Raw genomic sequence first — 22,662 nt, 5'->3', positions numbered from 1 at the left:
GATAGATAGATAGATAGATAGATAGATAGATAGATAGATAGATAGATAGATAGATACTTTATTATGCTAGCTAACAGCTAAATGACACCATGAATGGGGCTGAAACCAAAAAATAAAAAGCTTACAGCACTCAGTATTCCCAGGCGGTCTCCCATCTAGGTACTGACTGAGCCCAACCCTGCTTGGCTTCTGAGATCGGACGAGATCAGGCGTTCCCAAGGTGGTTTGGCCGTAAGCAAAAGAAGCTGGATTTAAAGGCCTGTTATAGCTAGTCAGCCAGCTATCTGAGTGCTAGCCAGCTATCTGGGCTGGAATTACATTGGAAGGCCTTTTATAGATAGATAGATAGATAGATAGATAGATAGATAGATAGATAGATAGATAGATAGATAGATAGATAGATAGATAGATAGATAGATAGATAGATAGATAGATAGATAGATAGATAGATAGATAGATAGATAGATACTTTATTATGCTAGCTAACAGCTAAATGACACCATGAATGGGGCTGAAACCAAAAAATAAAAAGCTTACAGCACTCAGTATTCCCAGGCGGTCTCCCATCTAGGTACTGACTGAGCCCAACCCTGCTTGGCTTCTGAGATCGGACGAGATCAGGCGTTCCCAAGGTGGTTTGGCCGTAAGCGAAAGAAGCTGGATTTAAAGGCCTGTTATAGCTAGTCAGCCAGCTATCTGAGTGCTAGCCAGCTATCTGGGCTGGAATTACATTGGAAGGCCTTTTATAGATAGATAGATAGATAGATAGATAGATAGATAGATAGATAGATAGATAGATAGATAGATAGATAGATAGATAGATAGATAGATAGATAGATAGATAGATAGATAGATAGATAGATAGATAGATAGATAGATAGATAGATAGATACTTTATTATGCTAGCTAACAGCTAAATGACACCATGAATGGGGCTGAAACCAAAAAATAAAAAGCTTACAGCACTCAGTATTCCCAGGCGGTCTCCCATCTAGGTACTGACTGAGCCCAACCCTGCTTGGCTTCTGAGATCGGACGAGATCAGGCGTTCCCAAGGTGGTTTGGCCGTAAGCGAAAGAAGCTGGATTTAAAGGCCTGTTATAGCTAGTCAGCCAGCTATCTGAGTGCTAGCCAGCTATCTGGGCTGGAATTACATTGGAAGGCCTTTTATAGATAGATAGATAGATAGATAGATAGATAGATAGATAGATAGATAGATAGATAGATAGATAGATAGATAGATAGATAGATAGATAGATAGATAGATAGATAGATAGATAGATAGATAGATAGATAGATAGATAGATAGATAGATAGATAGATAGATAGATAGATAGATACTTTATTATGCTAGCTAACAGCTAAATGACACCATGAATGGGGCTGAAACCAAAAAATAAAAAGCTTACAGCACTCAGTATTCCCAGGCGGTCTCCCATCTAGGTACTGACTGAGCCCAACCCTGCTTGGCTTCTGAGATCGGACGAGATCAGGCGTTCCCAAGGTGGTTTGGCCGTAAGCAAAAGAAGCTGGATTTAAAGGCCTGTTATAGCTAGTCAGCCAGCTATCTGAGTGCTAGCCAGCTATCTGGGCTGGAATTACATTGGAAGGCCTTTTATAGATAGATAGATAGATAGATAGATAGATAGATAGATAGATAGATAGATAGATAGATAGATAGATAGATAGATAGATAGATAGATAGATAGATAGATAGATAGATAGATAGATAGATAGATAGATAGATAGATACTTTATTATGCTAGCTAACAGCTAAATGACACCATGAATGGGGCTGAAACCAAAAAATAAAAAGCTTACAGCACTCAGTATTCCCAGGCGGTCTCCCATCTAGGTACTGACTGAGCCCAACCCTGCTTGGCTTCTGAGATCGGACGAGATCAGGCGTTCCCAAGGTGGTTTGGCCGTAAGCGAAAGAAGCTGGATTTAAAGGCCTGTTATAGCTAGTCAGCCAGCTATCTGAGTGCTAGCCAGCTATCTGGGCTGGAATTACATTGGAAGGCCTTTTATAGATAGATAGATAGATAGATAGATAGATAGATAGATAGATAGATAGATAGATAGATAGATAGATAGATAGATAGATAGATAGATAGATAGATAGATAGATAGATAGATAGATAGATAGATAGATAGATAGATAGATAGATAGATAGATAGATAGATAGATACTTTATTATGCTAGCTAACAGCTAAATGACACCATGAATGGGGCTGAAACCAAAAAATAAAAAGCTTACAGCACTCAGTATTCCCAGGCGGTCTCCCATCTAGGTACTGACTGAGCCCAACCCTGCTTGGCTTCTGAGATCGGACGAGATCAGGCGTTCCCAAGGTGGTTTGGCCGTAAGCGAAAGAAGCTGGATTTAAAGGCCTGTTATAGCTAGTCAGCCAGCTATCTGAGTGCTAGCCAGCTATCTGGGCTGGAATTACATTGGAAGGCCTTTTATAGATAGATAGATAGATAGATAGATAGATAGATAGATAGATAGATAGATAGATAGATAGATAGATAGATAGATAGATAGATAGATAGATAGATAGATAGATAGATAGATAGATAGATAGATAGATAGATAGATAGATACTTTATTATGCTAGCTAACAGCTAAATGACACCATGAATGGGGCTGAAACCAAAAAATAAAAAGCTTACAGCACTCAGTATTCCCAGGCGGTCTCCCATCTAGGTACTGACTGAGCCCAACCCTGCTTGGCTTCTGAGATCGGACGAGATCAGGCGTTCCCAAGGTGGTTTGGCCGTAAGCGAAAGAAGCTGGATTTAAAGGCCTGTTATAGCTAGTCAGCCAGCTATCTGAGTGCTAGCCAGCTATCTGGGCTGGAATTACATTGGAAGGCCTTTTATAGATAGATAGATAGATAGATAGATAGATAGATAGATAGATAGATAGATAGATAGATAGATAGATAGATAGATAGATAGATAGATAGATAGATAGATAGATAGATAGATAGATAGATAGATAGATAGATAGATAGATAGATAGATACTTTATTATGCTAGCTAACAGCTAAATGACACCATGAATGGGGCTGAAACCAAAAAATAAAAAGCTTACAGCACTCAGTATTCCCAGGCGGTCTCCCATCTAGGTACTGACTGAGCCCAACCCTGCTTGGCTTCTGAGATCGGACGAGATCAGGCGTTCCCAAGGTGGTTTGGCCGTAAGCGAAAGAAGCTGGATTTAAAGGCCTGTTATAGCTAGTCAGCCAGCTATCTGAGTGCTAGCCAGCTATCTGGGCTGGAATTACATTGGAAGGCCTTTTATAGATAGATAGATAGATAGATAGATAGATAGATAGATAGATAGATAGATAGATAGATAGATAGATAGATAGATAGATAGATAGATAGATAGATAGATAGATAGATAGATAGATAGATAGATAGATAGATAGATAGATAGATAGATAGATAGATAGATAGATAGATACTTTATTATGCTAGCTAACAGCTAAATGACACCATGAATGGGGCTGAAACCAAAAAATAAAAAGCTTACAGCACTCAGTATTCCCAGGCGGTCTCCCATCTAGGTACTGACTGAGCCCAACCCTGCTTGGCTTCTGAGATCGGACGAGATCAGGCGTTCCCAAGGTGGTTTGGCCGTAAGCGAAAGAAGCTGGATTTAAAGGCCTGTTATAGCTAGTCAGCCAGCTATCTGAGTGCTAGCCAGCTATCTGGGCTGGAATTACATTGGAAGGCCTTTTATAGATAGATAGATAGATAGATAGATAGATAGATAGATAGATAGATAGATAGATAGATAGATAGATAGATAGATAGATAGATAGATAGATAGATAGATAGATAGATAGATAGATAGATAGATAGATAGATAGATAGATAGATAGATAGATAGATACTTTATTATGCTAGCTAACAGCTAAATGACACCATGAATGGGGCTGAAACCAAAAAATAAAAAGCTTACAGCACTCAGTATTCCCAGGCGGTCTCCCATCTAGGTACTGACTGAGCCCAACCCTGCTTGGCTTCTGAGATCGGACGAGATCAGGCGTTCCCAAGGTGGTTTGGCCGTAAGCAAAAGAAGCTGGATTTAAAGGCCTGTTATAGCTAGTCAGCCAGCTATCTGAGTGCTAGCCAGCTATCTGGGCTGGAATTACATTGGAAGGCCTTTTATAGATAGATAGATAGATAGATAGATAGATAGATAGATAGATAGATAGATAGATAGATAGATAGATAGATAGATAGATAGATAGATAGATAGATAGATAGATAGATAGATAGATAGATAGATAGATAGATAGATAGATAGATAGATAGATAGATAGATAGATACTTTATTATGCTAGCTAACAGCTAAATGACACCATGAATGGGGCTGAAACCAAAAAATAAAAAGCTTACAGCACTCAGTATTCCCAGGCGGTCTCCCATCTAGGTACTGACTGAGCCCAACCCTGCTTGGCTTCTGAGATCGGACGAGATCAGGCGTTCCCAAGGTGGTTTGGCCGTAAGCGAAAGAAGCTGGATTTAAAGGCCTGTTATAGCTAGTCAGCCAGCTATCTGAGTGCTAGCCAGCTATCTGGGCTGGAATTACATTGGAAGGCCTTTTATAGATAGATAGATAGATAGATAGATAGATAGATAGATAGATAGATAGATAGATAGATAGATAGATAGATAGATAGATAGATAGATAGATAGATAGATAGATAGATAGATAGATAGATAGATAGATAGATAGATAGATAGATACTTTATTATGCTAGCTAACAGCTAAATGACACCATGAATGGGGCTGAAACCAAAAAATAAAAAGCTTACAGCACTCAGTATTCCCAGGCGGTCTCCCATCTAGGTACTGACTGAGCCCAACCCTGCTTGGCTTCTGAGATCGGACGAGATCAGGCGTTCCCAAGGTGGTTTGGCCGTAAGCGAAAGAAGCTGGATTTAAAGGCCTGTTATAGCTAGTCAGCCAGCTATCTGAGTGCTAGCCAGCTATCTGGGCTGGAATTACATTGGAAGGCCTTTTATAGATAGATAGATAGATAGATAGATAGATAGATAGATAGATAGATAGATAGATAGATAGATAGATAGATAGATAGATAGATAGATAGATAGATAGATAGATAGATAGATACTTTATTATGCTAGCTAACAGCTAAATGACACCATGAATGGGGCTGAAACCAAAAAATAAAAAGCTTACAGCACTCAGTATTCCCAGGCGGTCTCCCATCTAGGTACTGACTGAGCCCAACCCTGCTTGGCTTCTGAGATCGGACGAGATCAGGCGTTCCCAAGGTGGTTTGGCCGTAAGCGAAAGAAGCTGGATTTAAAGGCCTGTTATAGCTAGTCAGCCAGCTATCTGAGTGCTAGCCAGCTATCTGGGCTGGAATTACATTGGAAGGCCTTTTATAGATAGATAGATAGATAGATAGATAGATAGATAGATAGATAGATAGATAGATAGATAGATAGATAGATAGATAGATAGATAGATAGATAGATAGATAGATAGATAGATAGATAGATAGATAGATAGATAGATAGATAGATAGATAGATAGATAGATACTTTATTATGCTAGCTAACAGCTAAATGACACCATGAATGGGGCTGAAACCAAAAAATAAAAAGCTTACAGCACTCAGTATTCCCAGGCGGTCTCCCATCTAGGTACTGACTGAGCCCAACCCTGCTTGGCTTCTGAGATCGGACGAGATCAGGCGTTCCCAAGGTGGTTTGGCCGTAAGCGAAAGAAGCTGGATTTAAAGGCCTGTTATAGCTAGTCAGCCAGCTATCTGAGTGCTAGCCAGCTATCTGGGCTGGAATTACATTGGAAGGCCTTTTATAGATAGATAGATAGATAGATAGATAGATAGATAGATAGATAGATAGATAGATAGATAGATAGATAGATAGATAGATAGATAGATAGATAGATAGATAGATAGATAGATAGATAGATAGATAGATAGATAGATAGATAGATAGATAGATACTTTATTATGCTAGCTAACAGCTAAATGACACCATGAATGGGGCTGAAACCAAAAAATAAAAAGCTTACAGCACTCAGTATTCCCAGGCGGTCTCCCATCTAGGTACTGACTGAGCCCAACCCTGCTTGGCTTCTGAGATCGGACGAGATCAGGCGTTCCCAAGGTGGTTTGGCCGTAAGCGAAAGAAGCTGGATTTAAAGGCCTGTTATAGCTAGTCAGCCAGCTATCTGAGTGCTAGCCAGCTATCTGGGCTGGAATTACATTGGAAGGCCTTTTATAGATAGATAGATAGATAGATAGATAGATAGATAGATAGATAGATAGATAGATAGATAGATAGATAGATAGATAGATAGATAGATAGATAGATAGATAGATAGATAGATAGATAGATAGATAGATAGATAGATAGATAGATAGATAGATAGATAGATAGATACTTTATTATGCTAGCTAACAGCTAAATGACACCATGAATGGGGCTGAAACCAAAAAATAAAAAGCTTACAGCACTCAGTATTCCCAGGCGGTCTCCCATCTAGGTACTGACTGAGCCCAACCCTGCTTGGCTTCTGAGATCGGACGAGATCAGGCGTTCCCAAGGTGGTTTGGCCGTAAGCGAAAGAAGCTGGATTTAAAGGCCTGTTATAGCTAGTCAGCCAGCTATCTGAGTGCTAGCCAGCTATCTGGGCTGGAATTACATTGGAAGGCCTTTTATAGATAGATAGATAGATAGATAGATAGATAGATAGATAGATAGATAGATAGATAGATAGATAGATAGATAGATAGATAGATAGATAGATAGATAGATAGATAGATAGATAGATAGATAGATAGATAGATAGATAGATAGATAGATAGATACTTTATTATGCTAGCTAACAGCTAAATGACACCATGAATGGGGCTGAAACCAAAAAATAAAAAGCTTACAGCACTCAGTATTCCCAGGCGGTCTCCCATCTAGGTACTGACTGAGCCCAACCCTGCTTGGCTTCTGAGATCGGACGAGATCAGGCGTTCCCAAGGTGGTTTGGCCGTAAGCGAAAGAAGCTGGATTTAAAGGCCTGTTATAGCTAGTCAGCCAGCTATCTGAGTGCTAGCCAGCTATCTGGGCTGGAATTACATTGGAAGGCCTTTTATAGATAGATAGATAGATAGATAGATAGATAGATAGATAGATAGATAGATAGATAGATAGATAGATAGATAGATAGATAGATAGATAGATAGATAGATAGATAGATAGATAGATAGATAGATAGATAGATAGATAGATAGATAGATAGATACTTTATTATGCTAGCTAACAGCTAAATGACACCATGAATGGGGCTGAAACCAAAAAATAAAAAGCTTACAGCACTCAGTATTCCCAGGCGGTCTCCCATCTAGGTACTGACTGAGCCCAACCCTGCTTGGCTTCTGAGATCGGACGAGATCAGGCGTTCCCAAGGTGGTTTGGCCGTAAGCGAAAGAAGCTGGATTTAAAGGCCTGTTATAGCTAGTCAGCCAGCTATCTGAGTGCTAGCCAGCTATCTGGGCTGGAATTACATTGGAAGGCCTTTTATAGATAGATAGATAGATAGATAGATAGATAGATAGATAGATAGATAGATAGATAGATAGATAGATAGATAGATAGATAGATAGATAGATAGATAGATAGATAGATAGATAGATAGATAGATAGATAGATAGATAGATAGATAGATAGATAGATAGATACTTTATTATGCTAGCTAACAGCTAAATGACACCATGAATGGGGCTGAAACCAAAAAATAAAAAGCTTACAGCACTCAGTATTCCCAGGCGGTCTCCCATCTAGGTACTGACTGAGCCCAACCCTGCTTGGCTTCTGAGATCGGACGAGATCAGGCGTTCCCAAGGTGGTTTGGCCGTAAGCGAAAGAAGCTGGATTTAAAGGCCTGTTATAGCTAGTCAGCCAGCTATCTGAGTGCTAGCCAGCTATCTGGGCTGGAATTACATTGGAAGGCCTTTTATAGATAGATAGATAGATAGATAGATAGATAGATAGATAGATAGATAGATAGATAGATAGATAGATAGATAGATAGATAGATAGATAGATAGATAGATAGATAGATAGATAGATAGATAGATAGATAGATAGATACTTTATTATGCTAGCTAACAGCTAAATGACACCATGAATGGGGCTGAAACCAAAAAATAAAAAGCTTACAGCACTCAGTATTCCCAGGCGGTCTCCCATCTAGGTACTGACTGAGCCCAACCCTGCTTGGCTTCTGAGATCGGACGAGATCAGGCGTTCCCAAGGTGGTTTGGCCGTAAGCGAAAGAAGCTGGATTTAAAGGCCTGTTATAGCTAGTCAGCCAGCTATCTGAGTGCTAGCCAGCTATCTGGGCTGGAATTACATTGGAAGGCCTTTTATAGATAGATAGATAGATAGATAGATAGATAGATAGATAGATAGATAGATAGATAGATAGATAGATAGATAGATAGATAGATAGATAGATAGATAGATAGATAGATAGATAGATAGATAGATAGATAGATAGATACTTTATTATGCTAGCTAACAGCTAAATGACACCATGAATGGGGCTGAAACCAAAAAATAAAAAGCTTACAGCACTCAGTATTCCCAGGCGGTCTCCCATCTAGGTACTGACTGAGCCCAACCCTGCTTGGCTTCTGAGATCGGACGAGATCAGGCGTTCCCAAGGTGGTTTGGCCGTAAGCGAAAGAAGCTGGATTTAAAGGCCTGTTATAGCTAGTCAGCCAGCTATCTGAGTGCTAGCCAGCTATCTGGGCTGGAATTACATTGGAAGGCCTTTTATAGATAGATAGATAGATAGATAGATAGATAGATAGATAGATAGATAGATAGATAGATAGATAGATAGATAGATAGATAGATAGATAGATAGATAGATAGATAGATAGATAGATAGATAGATAGATACTTTATTATGCTAGCTAACAGCTAAATGACACCATGAATGGGGCTGAAACCAAAAAATAAAAAGCTTACAGCACTCAGTATTCCCAGGCGGTCTCCCATCTAGGTACTGACTGAGCCCAACCCTGCTTGGCTTCTGAGATCGGACGAGATCAGGCGTTCCCAAGGTGGTTTGGCCGTAAGCGAAAGAAGCTGGATTTAAAGGCCTGTTATAGCTAGTCAGCCAGCTATCTGAGTGCTAGCCAGCTATCTGGGCTGGAATTACATTGGAAGGCCTTTTATAGATAGATAGATAGATAGATAGATAGATAGATAGATAGATAGATAGATAGATAGATAGATAGATAGATAGATAGATAGATAGATAGATAGATAGATAGATAGATAGATAGATAGATAGATAGATAGATAGATAGATAGATACTTTATTATGCTAGCTAACAGCTAAATGACACCATGAATGGGGCTGAAACCAAAAAATAAAAAGCTTACAGCACTCAGTATTCCCAGGCGGTCTCCCATCTAGGTACTGACTGAGCCCAACCCTGCTTGGCTTCTGAGATCGGACGAGATCAGGCGTTCCCAAGGTGGTTTGGCCGTAAGCGAAAGAAGCTGGATTTAAAGGCCTGTTATAGCTAGTCAGCCAGCTATCTGAGTGCTAGCCAGCTATCTGGGCTGGAATTACATTGGAAGGCCTTTTATAGATAGATAGATAGATAGATAGATAGATAGATAGATAGATAGATAGATAGATAGATAGATAGATAGATAGATAGATAGATAGATAGATAGATAGATAGATAGATAGATAGATAGATAGATAGATAGATAGATAGATAGATAGATAGATAGATACTTTATTATGCTAGCTAACAGCTAAATGACACCATGAATGGGGCTGAAACCAAAAAATAAAAAGCTTACAGCACTCAGTATTCCCAGGCGGTCTCCCATCTAGGTACTGACTGAGCCCAACCCTGCTTGGCTTCTGAGATCGGACGAGATCAGGCGTTCCCAAGGTGGTTTGGCCGTAAGCGAAAGAAGCTGGATTTAAAGGCCTGTTATAGCTAGTCAGCCAGCTATCTGAGTGCTAGCCAGCTATCTGGGCTGGAATTACATTGGAAGGCCTTTTATAGATAGATAGATAGATAGATAGATAGATAGATAGATAGATAGATAGATAGATAGATAGATAGATAGATAGATAGATAGATAGATAGATAGATAGATAGATAGATAGATAGATAGATAGATAGATAGATAGATACTTTATTATGCTAGCTAACAGCTAAATGACACCATGAATGGGGCTGAAACCAAAAAATAAAAAGCTTACAGCACTCAGTATTCCCAGGCGGTCTCCCATCTAGGTACTGACTGAGCCCAACCCTGCTTGGCTTCTGAGATCGGACGAGATCAGGCGTTCCCAAGGTGGTTTGGCTGTAAGCGAAAGAAGCTGGATTTAAAGGCCTGTTATAGCTAGTCAGCCAGCTATCTGAGTGCTAGCCAGCTATCTGGGCTGGAATTACATTGGAAGGCCTTTTATAGATAGATAGATAGATAGATAGATAGATAGATAGATAGATAGATAGATAGATAGATAGATAGATAGATAGATAGATAGATAGATAGATAGATAGATAGATAGATAGATAGATAGATAGATAGATAGATAGATAGATAGATAGATAGATAGATACTTTATTATGCTAGCTAACAGCTAAATGACACCATGAATGGGGCTGAAACCAAAAAATAAAAAGCTTACAGCACTCAGTATTCCCAGGCGGTCTCCCATCTAGGTACTGACTGAGCCCAACCCTGCTTGGCTTCTGAGATCGGACGAGATCAGGCGTTCCCAAGGTGGTTTGGCCGTAAGCGAAAGAAGCTGGATTTAAAGGCCTGTTATAGCTAGTCAGCCAGCTATCTGAGTGCTAGCCAGCTATCTGGGCTGGAATTACATTGGAAGGCCTTTTATAGATAGATAGATAGATAGATAGATAGATAGATAGATAGATAGATAGATAGATAGATAGATAGATAGATAGATAGATAGATAGATAGATAGATAGATAGATAGATAGATAGATAGATAGATAGATAGATAGATAGATAGATACTTTATTATGCTAGCTAACAGCTAAATGACACCATGAATGGGGCTGAAACCAAAAAATAAAAAGCTTACAGCACTCAGTATTCCCAGGCGGTCTCCCATCTAGGTACTGACTGAGCCCAACCCTGCTTGGCTTCTGAGATCGGACGAGATCAGGCGTTCCCAAGGTGGTTTGGCTGTAAGCGAAAGAAGCTGGATTTAAAGGCCTGTTATAGCTAGTCAGCCAGCTATCTGAGTGCTAGCCAGCTATCTGGGCTGGAATTACATTGGAAGGCCTTTTATAGATAGATAGATAGATAGATAGATAGATAGATAGATAGATAGATAGATAGATAGATAGATAGATAGATAGATAGATAGATAGATAGATAGATAGATAGATAGATAGATAGATAGATAGATAGATAGATAGATAGATAGATAGATAGATAGATAGATAGATACTTTATTATGCTAGCTAACAGCTAAATGACACCATGAATGGGGCTGAAACCAAAAAATAAAAAGCTTACAGCACTCAGTATTCCCAGGCGGTCTCCCATCTAGGTACTGACTGAGCCCAACCCTGCTTGGCTTCTGAGATCGGACGAGATCAGGCGTTCCCAAGGTGGTTTGGCCGTAAGCGAAAGAAGCTGGATTTAAAGGCCTGTTATAGCTAGTCAGCCAGCTATCTGAGTGCTAGCCAGCTATCTGGGCTGGAATTACATTGGAAGGCCTTTTATAGATAGATAGATAGATAGATAGATAGATAGATAGATAGATAGATAGATAGATAGATAGATAGATAGATAGATAGATAGATAGATAGATAGATAGATAGATAGATAGATAGATAGATAGATAGATAGATAGATAGATAGATAGATAGATAGATAGATAGATAGATACTTTATTATGCTAGCTAACAGCTAAATGACACCATGAATGGGGCTGAAACCAAAAAATAAAAAGCTTACAGCACTCAGTATTCCCAGGCGGTCTCCCATCTAGGTACTGACTGAGCCCAACCCTGCTTGGCTTCTGAGATCGGACGAGATCAGGCGTTCCCAAGGTGGTTTGGCCGTAAGCGAAAGAAGCTGGATTTAAAGGCCTGTTATAGCTAGTCAGCCAGCTATCTGAGTGCTAGCCAGCTATCTGGGCTGGAATTACATTGGAAGGCCTTTTATAGATAGATAGATAGATAGATAGATAGATAGATAGATAGATAGATAGATAGATAGATAGATAGATAGATAGATAGATAGATAGATAGATAGATAGATAGATAGATAGATAGATAGATAGATAGATAGATAGATACTTTATTATGCTAGCTAACAGCTAAATGACACCATGAATGGGGCTGAAACCAAAAAATAAAAAGCTTACAGCACTCAGTATTCCCAGGCGGTCTCCCATCTAGGTACTGACTGAGCCCAACCCTGCTTGGCTTCTGAGATCGGACGAGATCAGGCGTTCCCAAGGTGGTTTGGCCGTAAGCGAAAGAAGCTGGATTTAAAGGCCTGTTATAGCTAGTCAGCCAGCTATCTGAGTGCTAGCCAGCTATCTGGGCTGGAATTACATTGGAAGGCCTTTTATAGATAGATAGATAGATAGATAGATAGATAGATAGATAGATAGATAGATAGATAGATAGATAGATAGATAGATAGATAGATAGATAGATAGATAGATAGATAGATAGATAGATAGATAGATAGATAGATAGATAGATAGATAGATAGATAGATAGATAGATAGATACTTTATTATGCTAGCTAACAGCTAAATGACACCATGAATGGGGCTGAAACCAAAAAATAAAAAGCTTCAGCACTCAGTATTCCCAGGCGGTCTCCCATCTAGGTACTGACTGAGCCCAACCCTGCTTGGCTTCTGAGATCGGACGAGATCAGGCGTTCCCAAGGTGGTTTGGCCGTAAGCGAAAGAAGCTGGATTTAAAGGCCTGTTATAGCTAGTCAGCCAGCTATCTGAGTGCTAGCCAGCTATCTGGGCTGGAATTACATTGGAAGGCCTTTTATAGATAGATAGATAGATAGATAGATAGATAGATAGATAGATAGATAGATAGATAGATAGATAGATAGATAGATAGATAGATAGATAGATAGATAGATAGATAGATAGATAGATAGATAGATAGATAGATAGATAGATAGATACTTTATTATGCTAGCTAACAGCTAAATGACACCATGAATGGGGCTGAAACCAAAAAATAAAAAGCTTACAGCACTCAGTATTCCCAGGCGGTCTCCCATCTAGGTACTGACTGAGCCCAACCCTGCTTGGCTTCTGAGATCGGACGAGATCAGGCGTTCCCAAGGTGGTTTGGCCGTAAGCGAAAGAAGCTGGATTTAAAGGCCTGTTATAGCTAGTCAGCCAGCTATCTGAGTGCTAGCCAGCTATCTGGGCTGGAATTACATTGGAAGGCCTTTTATAGATAGATAGATAGATAGATAGATAGATAGATAGATAGATAGATAGATAGATAGATAGATAGATAGATAGATAGATAGATAGATAGATAGATAGATAGATAGATAGATAGATAGATAGATAGATAGATAGATAGATAGATAGATAGATAGATAGATAGATACTTTATTATGCTAGCTAACAGCTAAATGACACCATGAATGGGGCTGAAACCAAAAAATAAAAAGCTTACAGCACTCAGTATTCCCAGGCGGTCTCCCATCTAGGTACTGACTGAGCCCAACCCTGCTTGGCTTCTGAGATCGGACGAGATCAGGCGTTCCCAAGGTGGTTTGGCCGTAAGCGAAAGAAGCTGGATTTAAAGGCCTGTTATAGCTAGTCAGCCAGCTATCTGAGTGCTAGCCAGCTATCTGGGCTGGAATTACATTGGAAGGCCTTTTATAGATAGATAGATAGATAGATAGATAGATAGATAGATAGATAGATAGATAGATAGATAGATAGATAGATAGATAGATAGATAGATAGATAGATAGATAGATAGATAGATAGATAGATAGATAGATAGATAGATAGATAGATAGATACTTTATTATGCTAGCTAACAGCTAAATGACACCATGAATGGGGCTGAAACCAAAAAATAAAAAGCTTACAGCACTCAGTATTCCCAGGCGGTCTCCCATCTAGGTACTGACTGAGCCCAACCCTGCTTGGCTTCTGAGATCGGACGAGATCAGGCGTTCCCAAGGTGGTTTGGCCGTAAGCAAAAGAAGCTGGATTTAAAGGCCTGTTATAGCTAGTCAGCCAGCTATCTGAGTGCTAGCCAGCTATCTGGGCTGGAATTACATTGGAAGGCCTTTTATAGATAGATAGATAGATAGATAGATAGATAGATAGATAGATAGATAGATAGATAGATAGATAGATAGATAGATAGATAGATAGATAGATAGATAGATAGATAGATAGATAGATAGATAGATAGATAGATAGATAGATAGATAGATAGATAGATACTTTATTATGCTAGCTAACAGCTAAATGACACCATGAATGGGGCTGAAACCAAAAAATAAAAAGCTTACAGCACTCAGTATTCCCAGGCGGTCTCCCATCTAGGTACTGACTGAGCCCAACCCTGCTTGGCTTCTGAGATCGGACGAGATCAGGCGTTCCCAAGGTGGTTTGGCCGTAAGCGAAAGAAGCTGGATTTAAAGGCCTGTTATAGCTAGTCAGCCAGCTATCTGAGTGCTAGCCAGCTATCTGGGCTGGAATTACATTGGAAGGCCTTTTATAGATAGATAGATAGATAGATAGATAGATAGATAGATAGATAGATAGATAGATAGATAGATAGATAGATAGATAGATAGATAGATAGATAGATAGATAGATAGATAGATAGATAGATAGATAGATAGATAGATAGATAGATAGATAGATAGATAGATAGATAGATAGATAGATAGATACTTTATTATGCTAGCTAACAGCTAAATGACACCATGAATGGGGCTGAAACCAAAAAATAAAAAGCTTACAGCACTCAGTATTCCCAGGCGGTCTCCCATCTAGGTACTGACTGAGCCCAACCCTGCTTGGCTTCTGAGATCGGACGAGATCAGGCGTTCCCAAGGTGGTTTGGCCGTAAGCGAAAGAAGCTGGATTTAAAGGCCTGTTATAGCTAGTCAGCCAGCTATCTGAGTGCTAGCCAGCTATCTGGGCTGGAATTACATTGGAAGGCCTTTTATAGATAGATAGATAGATAGATAGATAGATAGATAGATAGATAGATAGATAGATAGATAGATAGATAGATAGATAGATAGATAGATAGATAGATAGATAGATAGATAGATAGATAGATAGATAGATAGATAGATAGATAGATAGATAGATAGATAGATAGATACTTTATTATGCTAGCTAACAGCTAAATGACACCATGAATGGGGCTGAAACCAAAAAATAAAAAGCTTACAGCACTCAGTATTCCCAGGCGGTCTCCCATCTAGGTACTGACTGAGCCCAACCCTGCTTGGCTTCTGAGATCGGACGAGATCAGGCGTTCCCAAGGTGGTTTGGCTGTAAGCGAAAGAAGCTGGATTTAAAGGCCTGTTATAGCTAGTCAGCCAGCTATCTGAGTGCTAGCCAGCTATCTGGGCTGGAATTACATTGGAAGGCCTTTTATAGATAGATAGATAGATAGATAGATAGATAGATAGATAGATAGATAGATAGATAGATAGATAGATAGATAGATAGATAGATAGATAGATAGATAGATAGATAGATAGATAGATAGATAGATAGATAGATAGATACTTTATTATGCTAGCTAACAGCTAAATGACACCATGAATGGGGCTGAAACCAAAAAATAAAAAGCTTACAGCACTCAGTATTCCCAGGCGGTCTCCCATCTAGGTACTGACTGAGCCCAACCCTGCTTGGCTTCTGAGATCGGACGAGATCAGGCGTTCCCAAGGTGGTTTGGCCGTAAGCGAAAGAAGCTGGATTTAAAGGCCTGTTATAGCTAGTCAGCCAGCTATCTGAGTGCTAGCCAGCTATCTGGGCTGGAATTACATTGGAAGGCCTTTTATAGATAGATAGATAGATAGATAGATAGATAGATAGATAGATAGATAGATAGATAGATAGATAGATAGATAGATAGATAGATAGATAGATAGATAGATAGATAGATAGATAGATAGATAGATAGATAGATAGATAGATACTTTATTATGCTAGCTAACAGCTAAATGACACCATGAATGGGGCTGAAACCAAAAAATAAAAAGCTTACAGCACTCAGTATTCCCAGGCGGTCTCCCATCTAGGTACTGACTGAGCCCAACCCTGCTTGGCTTCTGAGATCGGACGAGATCAGGCGTTCCCAAGGTGGTTTGGCCGTAAGCGAAAGAAGCTGGATTTAAAGGCCTGTTATAGCTAGTCAGCCAGCTATCTGAGTGCTAGCCAGCTATCTGGGCTGGAATTACATTGGAAGGCCTTTTATAGATAGATAGATAGATAGATAGATAGATAGATAGATAGATAGATAGATAGATAGATAGATAGATAGATAGATAGATAGATAGATAGATAGATAGATAGATAGATAGATAGATAGATAGATAGATAGATAGATAGATAGATAGATAGATACTTTATTATGCTAGCTAACAGCTAAATGACACCATGAATGGGGCTGAAACCAAAAAATAAAAAGCTTACAGCACTCAGTATTCCCAGGCGGTCTCCCATCTAGGTACTGACTGAGCCCAACCCTGCTTGGCTTCTGAGATCGGACGAGATCAGGCGTTCCCAAGGTGGTTTGGCCGTAAGCGAAAGAAGCTGGATTTAAAGGCCTGTTATAGCTAGTCAGCCAGCTATCTGAGTGCTAGCCAGCTATCTGGGCTGGAATTACATTGGAAGGCCTTTTATAGATAGATAGATAGATAGATAGATAGATAGATAGATAGATAGATAGATAGATAGATAGATAGATAGATAGATAGATAGATAGATAGATAGATAGATAGATAGATAGATAGATAGATAGATAGATAGATAGATAGATAGATAGATACTTTATTATGCTAGCTAACAGCTAAATGACACCATGAATGGGGCTGAAACCAAAAAATAAAAAGCTTACAGCACTCAGTATTCCCAGGCGGTCTCCCATCTAGGTACTGACTGAGCCCAACCCTGCTTGGCTTCTGAGATCGGACGAGATCAGGCGTTCCCAAGGTGGTTTGGCCGTAAGCGAAAGAAGCTGGATTTAAAGGCCTGTTATAGCTAGTCAGCCAGCTATCTGAGTGCTAGCCAGCTATCTGGGCTGGAATTACATTGGAAGGCCTTTTATAGATAGATAGATAGATAGATAGATAGATAGATAGATAGATAGATAGATAGATAGATAGATAGATAGATAGATAGATAGATAGATAGATAGATAGATAGATAGATAGATAGATACTTTATTATGCTAGCTAACAGCTAAATGACACCATGAATGGGGCTGAAACCAAAAAATAAAAAGCTTACAGCACTCAGTATTCCCAGGCGGTCTCCCATCTAGGTACTGACTGAGCCCAACCCTGCTTGGCTTCTGAGATCGGACGAGATCAGGCGTTCCCAAGGTGGTTTGGCTGTAAGCGAAAGAAGCTGGATTTAAAGGCCTGTTATAGCTAGTCAGCCAGCTATCTGAGTGCTAGCCAGCTATCTGGGCTGGAATTACATTGGAAGGCCTTTTATAGATAGATAGATAGATAGATAGATAGATAGATAGATAGATAGATAGATAGATAGATAGATAGATAGATAGATAGATAGATAGATAGATAGATAGATAGATAGATAGATAGATAGATAGATAGATAGATACTTTATTATGCTAGCTAACAGCTAAATGACACCATGAATGGGGCTGAAACCAAAAAATAAAAAGCTTACAGCACTCAGTATTCCCAGGCGGTCTCCCATCTAGGTACTGACTGAGCCCAACCCTGCTTGGCTTCTGAGATCGGACGAGATCAGGCGTTCCCAAGGTGGTTTGGCCGTAAGCGAAAGAAGCTGGATTTAAAGGCCTGTTATAGCTAGTCAGCCAGCTATCTGAGTGCTAGCCAGCTATCTGGGCTGGAATTACATTGGAAGGCCTTTTATAGATAGATAGATAGATAGATAGATAGATAGATAGATAGATAGATAGATAGATAGATAGATAGATAGATAGATAGATAGATAGATAGATAGATAGATAGATAGATAGATAGATAGATAGATAGATAGATAGATAGATACTTTATTATGCTAGCTAACAGCTAAATGACACCATGAATGGGGCTGAAACCAAAAAATAAAAAGCTTACAGCACTCAGTATTCCCAGGCGGTCTCCCATCTAGGTACTGACTGAGCCCAACCCTGCTTGGCTTCTGAGATCGGACGAGATCAGGCGTTCCCAAGGTGGTTTGGCCGTAAGCGAAAGAAGCTGGATTTAAAGGCCTGTTATAGCTAGTCAGCCAGCTATCTGAGTGCTAGCCAGCTATCTGGGCTGGAATTACATTGGAAGGCCTTTTATAGATAGATAGATAGATAGATAGATAGATAGATAGATAGATAGATAGATAGATAGATAGATAGATAGATAGATAGATAGATAGATAGATAGATAGATAGATAGATAGATAGATAGATAGATAGATAGATAGATAGATAGATAGATAGATACTTTATTATGCTAGCTAACAGCTAAATGACACCATGAATGGGGCTGAAACCAAAAAATAAAAAGCTTACAGCACTCAGTATTCCCAGGCGGTCTCCCATCTAGGTACTGACTGAGCCCAACCCTGCTTGGCTTCTGAGATCGGACGAGATCAGGCGTTCCCAAGGTGGTTTGGCCGTAAGCGAAAGAAGCTGGATTTAAAGGCCTGTTATAGCTAGTCAGCCAGCTATCTGAGTGCTAGCCAGCTATCTGGGCTGGAATTACATTGGAAGGCCTTTTATAGATAGATAGATAGATAGATAGATAGATAGATAGATAGATAGATAGATAGATAGATAGATAGATAGATAGATAGATAGATAGATAGATAGATAGATAGATAGATAGATAGATAGATAGATAGATAGATAGATAGATAGATAGATACTTTATTATGCTAGCTAACAGCTAAATGACACCATGAATGGGGCTGAAACCAAAAAATAAAAAGCTTACAGCACTCAGTATTCCCAGGCGGTCTCCCATCTAGGTACTGACTGAGCCCAACCCTGCTTGGCTTCTGAGATCGGACGAGATCAGGCGTTCCCAAGGTGGTTTGGCCGTAAGCGAAAGAAGCTGGATTTAAAGGCCTGTTATAGCTAGTCAGCCAGCTATCTGAGTGCTAGCCAGCTATCTGGGCTGGAATTACATTGGAAGGCCTTTTATAGATAGATAGATAGATAGATAGATAGATAGATAGATAGATAGATAGATAGATAGATAGATAGATAGATAGATAGATAGATAGATAGATAGATAGATAGATAGATAGATAGATAGATAGATAGATAGATAGATAGATAGATAGATACTTTATTATGCTAGCTAACAGCTAAATGACACCATGAATGGGGCTGAAACCAAAAAATAAAAAGCTTACAGCACTCAGTATTCCCAGGCGGTCTCCCATCTAGGTACTGACTGAGCCCAACCCTGCTTGGCTTCTGAGATCGGACGAGATCAGGCGTTCCCAAGGTGGTTTGGCCGTAAGCAAAAGAAGCTGGATTTAAAGGCCTGTTATAGCTAGTCAGCCAGCTATCTGAGTGCTAGCCAGCTATCTGGGCTGGAATTACATTGGAAGGCCTTTTATAGATAGATAGATAGATAGATAGATAGATAGATAGATAGATAGATAGATAGATAGATAGATAGATAGATAGATAGATAGATAGATAGATAGATAGATAGATAGATAGATAGATAGATAGATAGATAGATAGATAGATAGATACTTTATTATGCTAGCTAACAGCTAAATGACACCATGAATGGGGCTGAAACCAAAAAATAAAAAGCTTACAGCACTCAGTATTCCCAGGCGGTCTCCCATCTAGGTACTGACTGAGCCCAACCCTGCTTGGCTTCTGAGATCGGACGAGATCAGGCGTTCCCAAGGTGGTTTGGCCGTAAGCGAAAGAAGCTGGATTTAAAGGCCTGTTATAGCTAGTCAGCCAGCTATCTGAGTGCTAGCCAGCTATCTGGGCTGGAATTACATTGGAAGGCCTTTTATAGATAGATAGATAGATAGATAGATAGATAGATAGATAGATAGATAGATAGATAGATAGATAGATAGATAGATAGATAGATAGATAGATAGATAGATAGATAGATAGATAGATAGATAGATAGATAGATAGATAGATAGATAGATAGATAGATAGATACTTTATTATGCTAGCTAACAGCTAAATGACACCATGAATGGGGCTGAAACCAAAAAATAAAAAGCTTACAGCACTCAGTATTCCCAGGCGGTCTCCCATCTAGGTACTGACTGAGCCCAACCCTGCTTGGCTTCTGAGATCGGACGAGATCAGGCGTTCCCAAGGTGGTTTGGCCGTAAGCGAAAGAAGCTGGATTTAAAGGCCTGTTATAGCTAGTCAGCCAGCTATCTGAGTGCTAGCCAGCTATCTGGGCTGGAATTACATTGGAAGGCCTTTTATAGATAGATAGATAGATAGATAGATAGATAGATAGATAGATAGATAGATAGATAGATAGATAGATAGATAGATAGATAGATAGATAGATAGATAGATAGATAGATAGATAGATAGATAGATAGATAGATAGATAGATAGATAGATAGATAGATACTTTATTATGCTAGCTAACAGCTAAATGACACCATGAATGGGGCTGAAACCAAAAAATAAAAAGCTTACAGCACTCAGTATTCCCAGGCGGTCTCCCATCTAGGTACTGACTGAGCCCAACCCTGCTTGGCTTCTGAGATCGGACGAGATCAGGCATTCCCAAGGTGGTTTGGCCGTAAGCGAAAGAAGCTGGATTTAAAGGCCTGTTATAGCTAGTCAGCCAGCTATCTGAGTGCTAGCCAGCTATCTGGGCTGGAATTACATTGGAAGGCCTTTTATAGATAGATAGATAGATAGATAGATAGATAGATAGATAGATAGATAGATAGATAGATAGATAGATAGATAGATAGATAGATAGATAGATAGATAGATAGATAGATAGATAGATAGATAGATAGATAGATAGATAGATAGATAGATAGATAGATAGATAGATAGATACTTTATTATGCTAGCTAACAGCTAAATGACACCATGAATGGGGCTGAAACCAAAAAATAAAAAGCTTACAGCACTCAGTATTCCCAGGCGGTCTCCCATCTAGGTACTGACTGAGCCCAACCCTGCTTGGCTTCTGAGATCGGACGAGATCAGGCGTTCCCAAGGTGGTTTGGCCGTAAGCAAAAGAAGCTGGATTTAAAGGCCTGTTATAGCTAGTCAGCCAGCTATCTGAGTGCTAGCCAGCTATCTGGGCTGGAATTACATTGGAAGGCCTTTTATAGATAGATAGATAGATAGATAGATAGATAGATAGATAGATAGATAGATAGATAGATAGATAGATAGATAGATAGATAGATAGATAGATAGATAGATAGATAGATAGATAGATAGATAGATAGATAGATAGATAGATAGATAGATAGATACTTTATTATGCTAGCTAACAGCTAAATGACACCATGAATGGGGCTGAAACCAAAAAATAAAAAGCTTACAGCACTCAGTATTCCCAGGCGGTCTCCCATCTAGGTACTGACTGAGCCCAACCCTGCTTGGCTTCTGAGATCGGACGAGATCAGGCGTTCCCAAGGTGGTTTGGCCGTAAGCGAAAGAAGCTGGATTTAAAGGCCTGTTATAGCTAGTCAGCCAGCTATCTGAGTGCTAGCCAGCTATCTGGGCTGGAATTACATTGGAAGGCCTTTTATAGATAGATAGATAGATAGATAGATAGATAGATAGATAGATAGATAGATAGATAGATAGATAGATAGATAGATAGATAGATAGATAGATAGATAGATAGATAGATAGATAGATAGATAGATAGATAGATAGATAGATAGATAGATACTTTATTATGCTAGCTAACAGCTAAATGACACCATGAATGGGGCTGAAACCAAAAAATAAAAAGCTTACAGCACTCAGTATTCCCAGGCGGTCTCCCATCTAGGTACTGACTGAGCCCAACCCTGCTTGGCTTCTGAGATCGGACGAGATCAGGCGTTCCCAAGGTGGTTTGGCCGTAAGCGAAAGAAGCTGGATTTAAAGGCCTGTTATAGCTAGTCAGCCAGCTATCTGAGTGCTAGCCAGCTATCTGGGCTGGAATTACATTGGAAGGCCTTTTATAGATAGATAGATAGATAGATAGATAGATAGATAGATAGATAGATAGATAGATAGATAGATAGATAGATAGATAGATAGATAGATAGATAGATAGATAGATAGATAGATAGATAGATAGATAGATAGATAGATAGATAGATAGATACTTTATTATGCTAGCTAACAGCTAAATGACACCAT

General features: G+C 39.5%; 52 non-coding genes and 1 pseudogene across 52 annotated transcripts; all 53 read right to left on the bottom strand.

The window, feature by feature from the left end:
- Positions 1–118: 118 nt before the first annotated feature.
- LOC134306445 (5S ribosomal RNA) lies at positions 119–237 on the bottom strand. Its single transcript, XR_010009226.1, has one exon. It is a non-coding gene; the product is annotated as a 5S ribosomal RNA (ribosomal RNA).
- A 293-nt stretch (positions 238–530) lies between these two features.
- LOC134306444 (5S ribosomal RNA) lies at positions 531–649 on the bottom strand. The gene has a single exon (XR_010009225.1). It is a non-coding gene; the product is annotated as a 5S ribosomal RNA (ribosomal RNA).
- A 305-nt stretch (positions 650–954) lies between these two features.
- On the bottom strand, positions 955–1,073 carry LOC134306442 (5S ribosomal RNA). The gene has a single exon (XR_010009223.1). It is a non-coding gene; the product is annotated as a 5S ribosomal RNA (ribosomal RNA).
- Positions 1,074–1,402: 329 nt separating this feature from the next.
- LOC134306441 (5S ribosomal RNA) lies at positions 1,403–1,521 on the bottom strand. Its single transcript, XR_010009222.1, has one exon. It is a non-coding gene; the product is annotated as a 5S ribosomal RNA (ribosomal RNA).
- Positions 1,522–1,814: 293 nt separating this feature from the next.
- Positions 1,815–1,933, bottom strand: LOC134306440 (5S ribosomal RNA). The gene has a single exon (XR_010009221.1). It is a non-coding gene; the product is annotated as a 5S ribosomal RNA (ribosomal RNA).
- Positions 1,934–2,254: 321 nt separating this feature from the next.
- Positions 2,255–2,373, bottom strand: LOC134306439 (5S ribosomal RNA). Its single transcript, XR_010009220.1, has one exon. It is a non-coding gene; the product is annotated as a 5S ribosomal RNA (ribosomal RNA).
- A 297-nt stretch (positions 2,374–2,670) lies between these two features.
- Positions 2,671–2,789, bottom strand: LOC134306438 (5S ribosomal RNA). The gene has a single exon (XR_010009219.1). It is a non-coding gene; the product is annotated as a 5S ribosomal RNA (ribosomal RNA).
- A 305-nt stretch (positions 2,790–3,094) lies between these two features.
- LOC134306437 (5S ribosomal RNA) lies at positions 3,095–3,213 on the bottom strand. The gene has a single exon (XR_010009218.1). It is a non-coding gene; the product is annotated as a 5S ribosomal RNA (ribosomal RNA).
- Positions 3,214–3,538: 325 nt separating this feature from the next.
- LOC134306436 (5S ribosomal RNA) lies at positions 3,539–3,657 on the bottom strand. The gene has a single exon (XR_010009217.1). It is a non-coding gene; the product is annotated as a 5S ribosomal RNA (ribosomal RNA).
- A 313-nt stretch (positions 3,658–3,970) lies between these two features.
- LOC134306435 (5S ribosomal RNA) lies at positions 3,971–4,089 on the bottom strand. Its single transcript, XR_010009216.1, has one exon. It is a non-coding gene; the product is annotated as a 5S ribosomal RNA (ribosomal RNA).
- A 321-nt stretch (positions 4,090–4,410) lies between these two features.
- Positions 4,411–4,529, bottom strand: LOC134306433 (5S ribosomal RNA). The gene has a single exon (XR_010009215.1). It is a non-coding gene; the product is annotated as a 5S ribosomal RNA (ribosomal RNA).
- A 301-nt stretch (positions 4,530–4,830) lies between these two features.
- On the bottom strand, positions 4,831–4,949 carry LOC134306432 (5S ribosomal RNA). Its single transcript, XR_010009214.1, has one exon. It is a non-coding gene; the product is annotated as a 5S ribosomal RNA (ribosomal RNA).
- A 269-nt stretch (positions 4,950–5,218) lies between these two features.
- On the bottom strand, positions 5,219–5,337 carry LOC134306430 (5S ribosomal RNA). The gene has a single exon (XR_010009212.1). It is a non-coding gene; the product is annotated as a 5S ribosomal RNA (ribosomal RNA).
- A 317-nt stretch (positions 5,338–5,654) lies between these two features.
- Positions 5,655–5,773, bottom strand: LOC134306429 (5S ribosomal RNA). Its single transcript, XR_010009211.1, has one exon. It is a non-coding gene; the product is annotated as a 5S ribosomal RNA (ribosomal RNA).
- Positions 5,774–6,082: 309 nt separating this feature from the next.
- On the bottom strand, positions 6,083–6,201 carry LOC134306428 (5S ribosomal RNA). The gene has a single exon (XR_010009210.1). It is a non-coding gene; the product is annotated as a 5S ribosomal RNA (ribosomal RNA).
- A 321-nt stretch (positions 6,202–6,522) lies between these two features.
- LOC134306427 (5S ribosomal RNA) lies at positions 6,523–6,641 on the bottom strand. Its single transcript, XR_010009209.1, has one exon. It is a non-coding gene; the product is annotated as a 5S ribosomal RNA (ribosomal RNA).
- Positions 6,642–6,950: 309 nt separating this feature from the next.
- LOC134306426 (5S ribosomal RNA) lies at positions 6,951–7,069 on the bottom strand. The gene has a single exon (XR_010009208.1). It is a non-coding gene; the product is annotated as a 5S ribosomal RNA (ribosomal RNA).
- Positions 7,070–7,378: 309 nt separating this feature from the next.
- Positions 7,379–7,497, bottom strand: LOC134306425 (5S ribosomal RNA). Its single transcript, XR_010009207.1, has one exon. It is a non-coding gene; the product is annotated as a 5S ribosomal RNA (ribosomal RNA).
- A 317-nt stretch (positions 7,498–7,814) lies between these two features.
- On the bottom strand, positions 7,815–7,933 carry LOC134306424 (5S ribosomal RNA). The gene has a single exon (XR_010009206.1). It is a non-coding gene; the product is annotated as a 5S ribosomal RNA (ribosomal RNA).
- Positions 7,934–8,226: 293 nt separating this feature from the next.
- Positions 8,227–8,345, bottom strand: LOC134306423 (5S ribosomal RNA). The gene has a single exon (XR_010009205.1). It is a non-coding gene; the product is annotated as a 5S ribosomal RNA (ribosomal RNA).
- Positions 8,346–8,638: 293 nt separating this feature from the next.
- Positions 8,639–8,757, bottom strand: LOC134306422 (5S ribosomal RNA). The gene has a single exon (XR_010009204.1). It is a non-coding gene; the product is annotated as a 5S ribosomal RNA (ribosomal RNA).
- Positions 8,758–9,042: 285 nt separating this feature from the next.
- On the bottom strand, positions 9,043–9,161 carry LOC134306421 (5S ribosomal RNA). The gene has a single exon (XR_010009203.1). It is a non-coding gene; the product is annotated as a 5S ribosomal RNA (ribosomal RNA).
- Positions 9,162–9,462: 301 nt separating this feature from the next.
- Positions 9,463–9,581, bottom strand: LOC134306419 (5S ribosomal RNA). The gene has a single exon (XR_010009201.1). It is a non-coding gene; the product is annotated as a 5S ribosomal RNA (ribosomal RNA).
- A 313-nt stretch (positions 9,582–9,894) lies between these two features.
- LOC134306417 (5S ribosomal RNA) lies at positions 9,895–10,013 on the bottom strand. Its single transcript, XR_010009200.1, has one exon. It is a non-coding gene; the product is annotated as a 5S ribosomal RNA (ribosomal RNA).
- Positions 10,014–10,306: 293 nt separating this feature from the next.
- On the bottom strand, positions 10,307–10,425 carry LOC134306370 (5S ribosomal RNA). Its single transcript, XR_010009159.1, has one exon. It is a non-coding gene; the product is annotated as a 5S ribosomal RNA (ribosomal RNA).
- A 313-nt stretch (positions 10,426–10,738) lies between these two features.
- Positions 10,739–10,857, bottom strand: LOC134306416 (5S ribosomal RNA). The gene has a single exon (XR_010009199.1). It is a non-coding gene; the product is annotated as a 5S ribosomal RNA (ribosomal RNA).
- A 301-nt stretch (positions 10,858–11,158) lies between these two features.
- On the bottom strand, positions 11,159–11,277 carry LOC134306368 (5S ribosomal RNA). Its single transcript, XR_010009158.1, has one exon. It is a non-coding gene; the product is annotated as a 5S ribosomal RNA (ribosomal RNA).
- Positions 11,278–11,598: 321 nt separating this feature from the next.
- LOC134306415 (5S ribosomal RNA) lies at positions 11,599–11,717 on the bottom strand. The gene has a single exon (XR_010009198.1). It is a non-coding gene; the product is annotated as a 5S ribosomal RNA (ribosomal RNA).
- Positions 11,718–12,042: 325 nt separating this feature from the next.
- Positions 12,043–12,161, bottom strand: LOC134306414 (5S ribosomal RNA). Its single transcript, XR_010009197.1, has one exon. It is a non-coding gene; the product is annotated as a 5S ribosomal RNA (ribosomal RNA).
- A 293-nt stretch (positions 12,162–12,454) lies between these two features.
- Positions 12,455–12,573, bottom strand: LOC134306403 (5S ribosomal RNA). The gene has a single exon (XR_010009189.1). It is a non-coding gene; the product is annotated as a 5S ribosomal RNA (ribosomal RNA).
- Positions 12,574–12,898: 325 nt separating this feature from the next.
- Positions 12,899–13,016, bottom strand: LOC134306413 (5S ribosomal RNA; annotated as a pseudogene).
- Positions 13,017–13,317: 301 nt separating this feature from the next.
- Positions 13,318–13,436, bottom strand: LOC134306391 (5S ribosomal RNA). The gene has a single exon (XR_010009178.1). It is a non-coding gene; the product is annotated as a 5S ribosomal RNA (ribosomal RNA).
- A 321-nt stretch (positions 13,437–13,757) lies between these two features.
- LOC134306378 (5S ribosomal RNA) lies at positions 13,758–13,876 on the bottom strand. Its single transcript, XR_010009167.1, has one exon. It is a non-coding gene; the product is annotated as a 5S ribosomal RNA (ribosomal RNA).
- Positions 13,877–14,181: 305 nt separating this feature from the next.
- LOC134306366 (5S ribosomal RNA) lies at positions 14,182–14,300 on the bottom strand. Its single transcript, XR_010009156.1, has one exon. It is a non-coding gene; the product is annotated as a 5S ribosomal RNA (ribosomal RNA).
- A 313-nt stretch (positions 14,301–14,613) lies between these two features.
- Positions 14,614–14,732, bottom strand: LOC134306355 (5S ribosomal RNA). The gene has a single exon (XR_010009145.1). It is a non-coding gene; the product is annotated as a 5S ribosomal RNA (ribosomal RNA).
- Positions 14,733–15,069: 337 nt separating this feature from the next.
- Positions 15,070–15,188, bottom strand: LOC134306342 (5S ribosomal RNA). Its single transcript, XR_010009133.1, has one exon. It is a non-coding gene; the product is annotated as a 5S ribosomal RNA (ribosomal RNA).
- Positions 15,189–15,509: 321 nt separating this feature from the next.
- LOC134306367 (5S ribosomal RNA) lies at positions 15,510–15,628 on the bottom strand. The gene has a single exon (XR_010009157.1). It is a non-coding gene; the product is annotated as a 5S ribosomal RNA (ribosomal RNA).
- A 293-nt stretch (positions 15,629–15,921) lies between these two features.
- Positions 15,922–16,040, bottom strand: LOC134306331 (5S ribosomal RNA). The gene has a single exon (XR_010009122.1). It is a non-coding gene; the product is annotated as a 5S ribosomal RNA (ribosomal RNA).
- A 297-nt stretch (positions 16,041–16,337) lies between these two features.
- On the bottom strand, positions 16,338–16,456 carry LOC134306319 (5S ribosomal RNA). The gene has a single exon (XR_010009111.1). It is a non-coding gene; the product is annotated as a 5S ribosomal RNA (ribosomal RNA).
- Positions 16,457–16,765: 309 nt separating this feature from the next.
- On the bottom strand, positions 16,766–16,884 carry LOC134306307 (5S ribosomal RNA). The gene has a single exon (XR_010009100.1). It is a non-coding gene; the product is annotated as a 5S ribosomal RNA (ribosomal RNA).
- Positions 16,885–17,189: 305 nt separating this feature from the next.
- LOC134306296 (5S ribosomal RNA) lies at positions 17,190–17,308 on the bottom strand. Its single transcript, XR_010009089.1, has one exon. It is a non-coding gene; the product is annotated as a 5S ribosomal RNA (ribosomal RNA).
- Positions 17,309–17,581: 273 nt separating this feature from the next.
- LOC134306365 (5S ribosomal RNA) lies at positions 17,582–17,700 on the bottom strand. Its single transcript, XR_010009155.1, has one exon. It is a non-coding gene; the product is annotated as a 5S ribosomal RNA (ribosomal RNA).
- A 289-nt stretch (positions 17,701–17,989) lies between these two features.
- On the bottom strand, positions 17,990–18,108 carry LOC134306284 (5S ribosomal RNA). The gene has a single exon (XR_010009078.1). It is a non-coding gene; the product is annotated as a 5S ribosomal RNA (ribosomal RNA).
- Positions 18,109–18,405: 297 nt separating this feature from the next.
- On the bottom strand, positions 18,406–18,524 carry LOC134306273 (5S ribosomal RNA). Its single transcript, XR_010009067.1, has one exon. It is a non-coding gene; the product is annotated as a 5S ribosomal RNA (ribosomal RNA).
- A 309-nt stretch (positions 18,525–18,833) lies between these two features.
- On the bottom strand, positions 18,834–18,952 carry LOC134306261 (5S ribosomal RNA). The gene has a single exon (XR_010009056.1). It is a non-coding gene; the product is annotated as a 5S ribosomal RNA (ribosomal RNA).
- A 305-nt stretch (positions 18,953–19,257) lies between these two features.
- Positions 19,258–19,376, bottom strand: LOC134306249 (5S ribosomal RNA). The gene has a single exon (XR_010009045.1). It is a non-coding gene; the product is annotated as a 5S ribosomal RNA (ribosomal RNA).
- Positions 19,377–19,681: 305 nt separating this feature from the next.
- Positions 19,682–19,800, bottom strand: LOC134306238 (5S ribosomal RNA). The gene has a single exon (XR_010009034.1). It is a non-coding gene; the product is annotated as a 5S ribosomal RNA (ribosomal RNA).
- Positions 19,801–20,101: 301 nt separating this feature from the next.
- Positions 20,102–20,220, bottom strand: LOC134306443 (5S ribosomal RNA). Its single transcript, XR_010009224.1, has one exon. It is a non-coding gene; the product is annotated as a 5S ribosomal RNA (ribosomal RNA).
- Positions 20,221–20,537: 317 nt separating this feature from the next.
- LOC134306431 (5S ribosomal RNA) lies at positions 20,538–20,656 on the bottom strand. Its single transcript, XR_010009213.1, has one exon. It is a non-coding gene; the product is annotated as a 5S ribosomal RNA (ribosomal RNA).
- A 313-nt stretch (positions 20,657–20,969) lies between these two features.
- Positions 20,970–21,088, bottom strand: LOC134306395 (5S ribosomal RNA). The gene has a single exon (XR_010009182.1). It is a non-coding gene; the product is annotated as a 5S ribosomal RNA (ribosomal RNA).
- Positions 21,089–21,413: 325 nt separating this feature from the next.
- LOC134306420 (5S ribosomal RNA) lies at positions 21,414–21,532 on the bottom strand. Its single transcript, XR_010009202.1, has one exon. It is a non-coding gene; the product is annotated as a 5S ribosomal RNA (ribosomal RNA).
- A 309-nt stretch (positions 21,533–21,841) lies between these two features.
- LOC134306348 (5S ribosomal RNA) lies at positions 21,842–21,960 on the bottom strand. Its single transcript, XR_010009139.1, has one exon. It is a non-coding gene; the product is annotated as a 5S ribosomal RNA (ribosomal RNA).
- A 305-nt stretch (positions 21,961–22,265) lies between these two features.
- LOC134306231 (5S ribosomal RNA) lies at positions 22,266–22,384 on the bottom strand. Its single transcript, XR_010009028.1, has one exon. It is a non-coding gene; the product is annotated as a 5S ribosomal RNA (ribosomal RNA).
- Between the last annotated feature and the right edge of the window lie 278 nt (positions 22,385–22,662).

Source organism: Trichomycterus rosablanca, unplaced genomic scaffold (assembly GCF_030014385.1).
Source record: "Trichomycterus rosablanca isolate fTriRos1 unplaced genomic scaffold, fTriRos1.hap1 scaffold_190, whole genome shotgun sequence".
Lineage (NCBI taxonomy): Eukaryota > Metazoa > Chordata > Actinopteri > Siluriformes > Trichomycteridae > Trichomycterus > Trichomycterus rosablanca.
The sequence above is the reverse complement of the archived record's forward strand: the minus strand, read 5'-3'. Positions and strand labels throughout refer to the sequence as shown.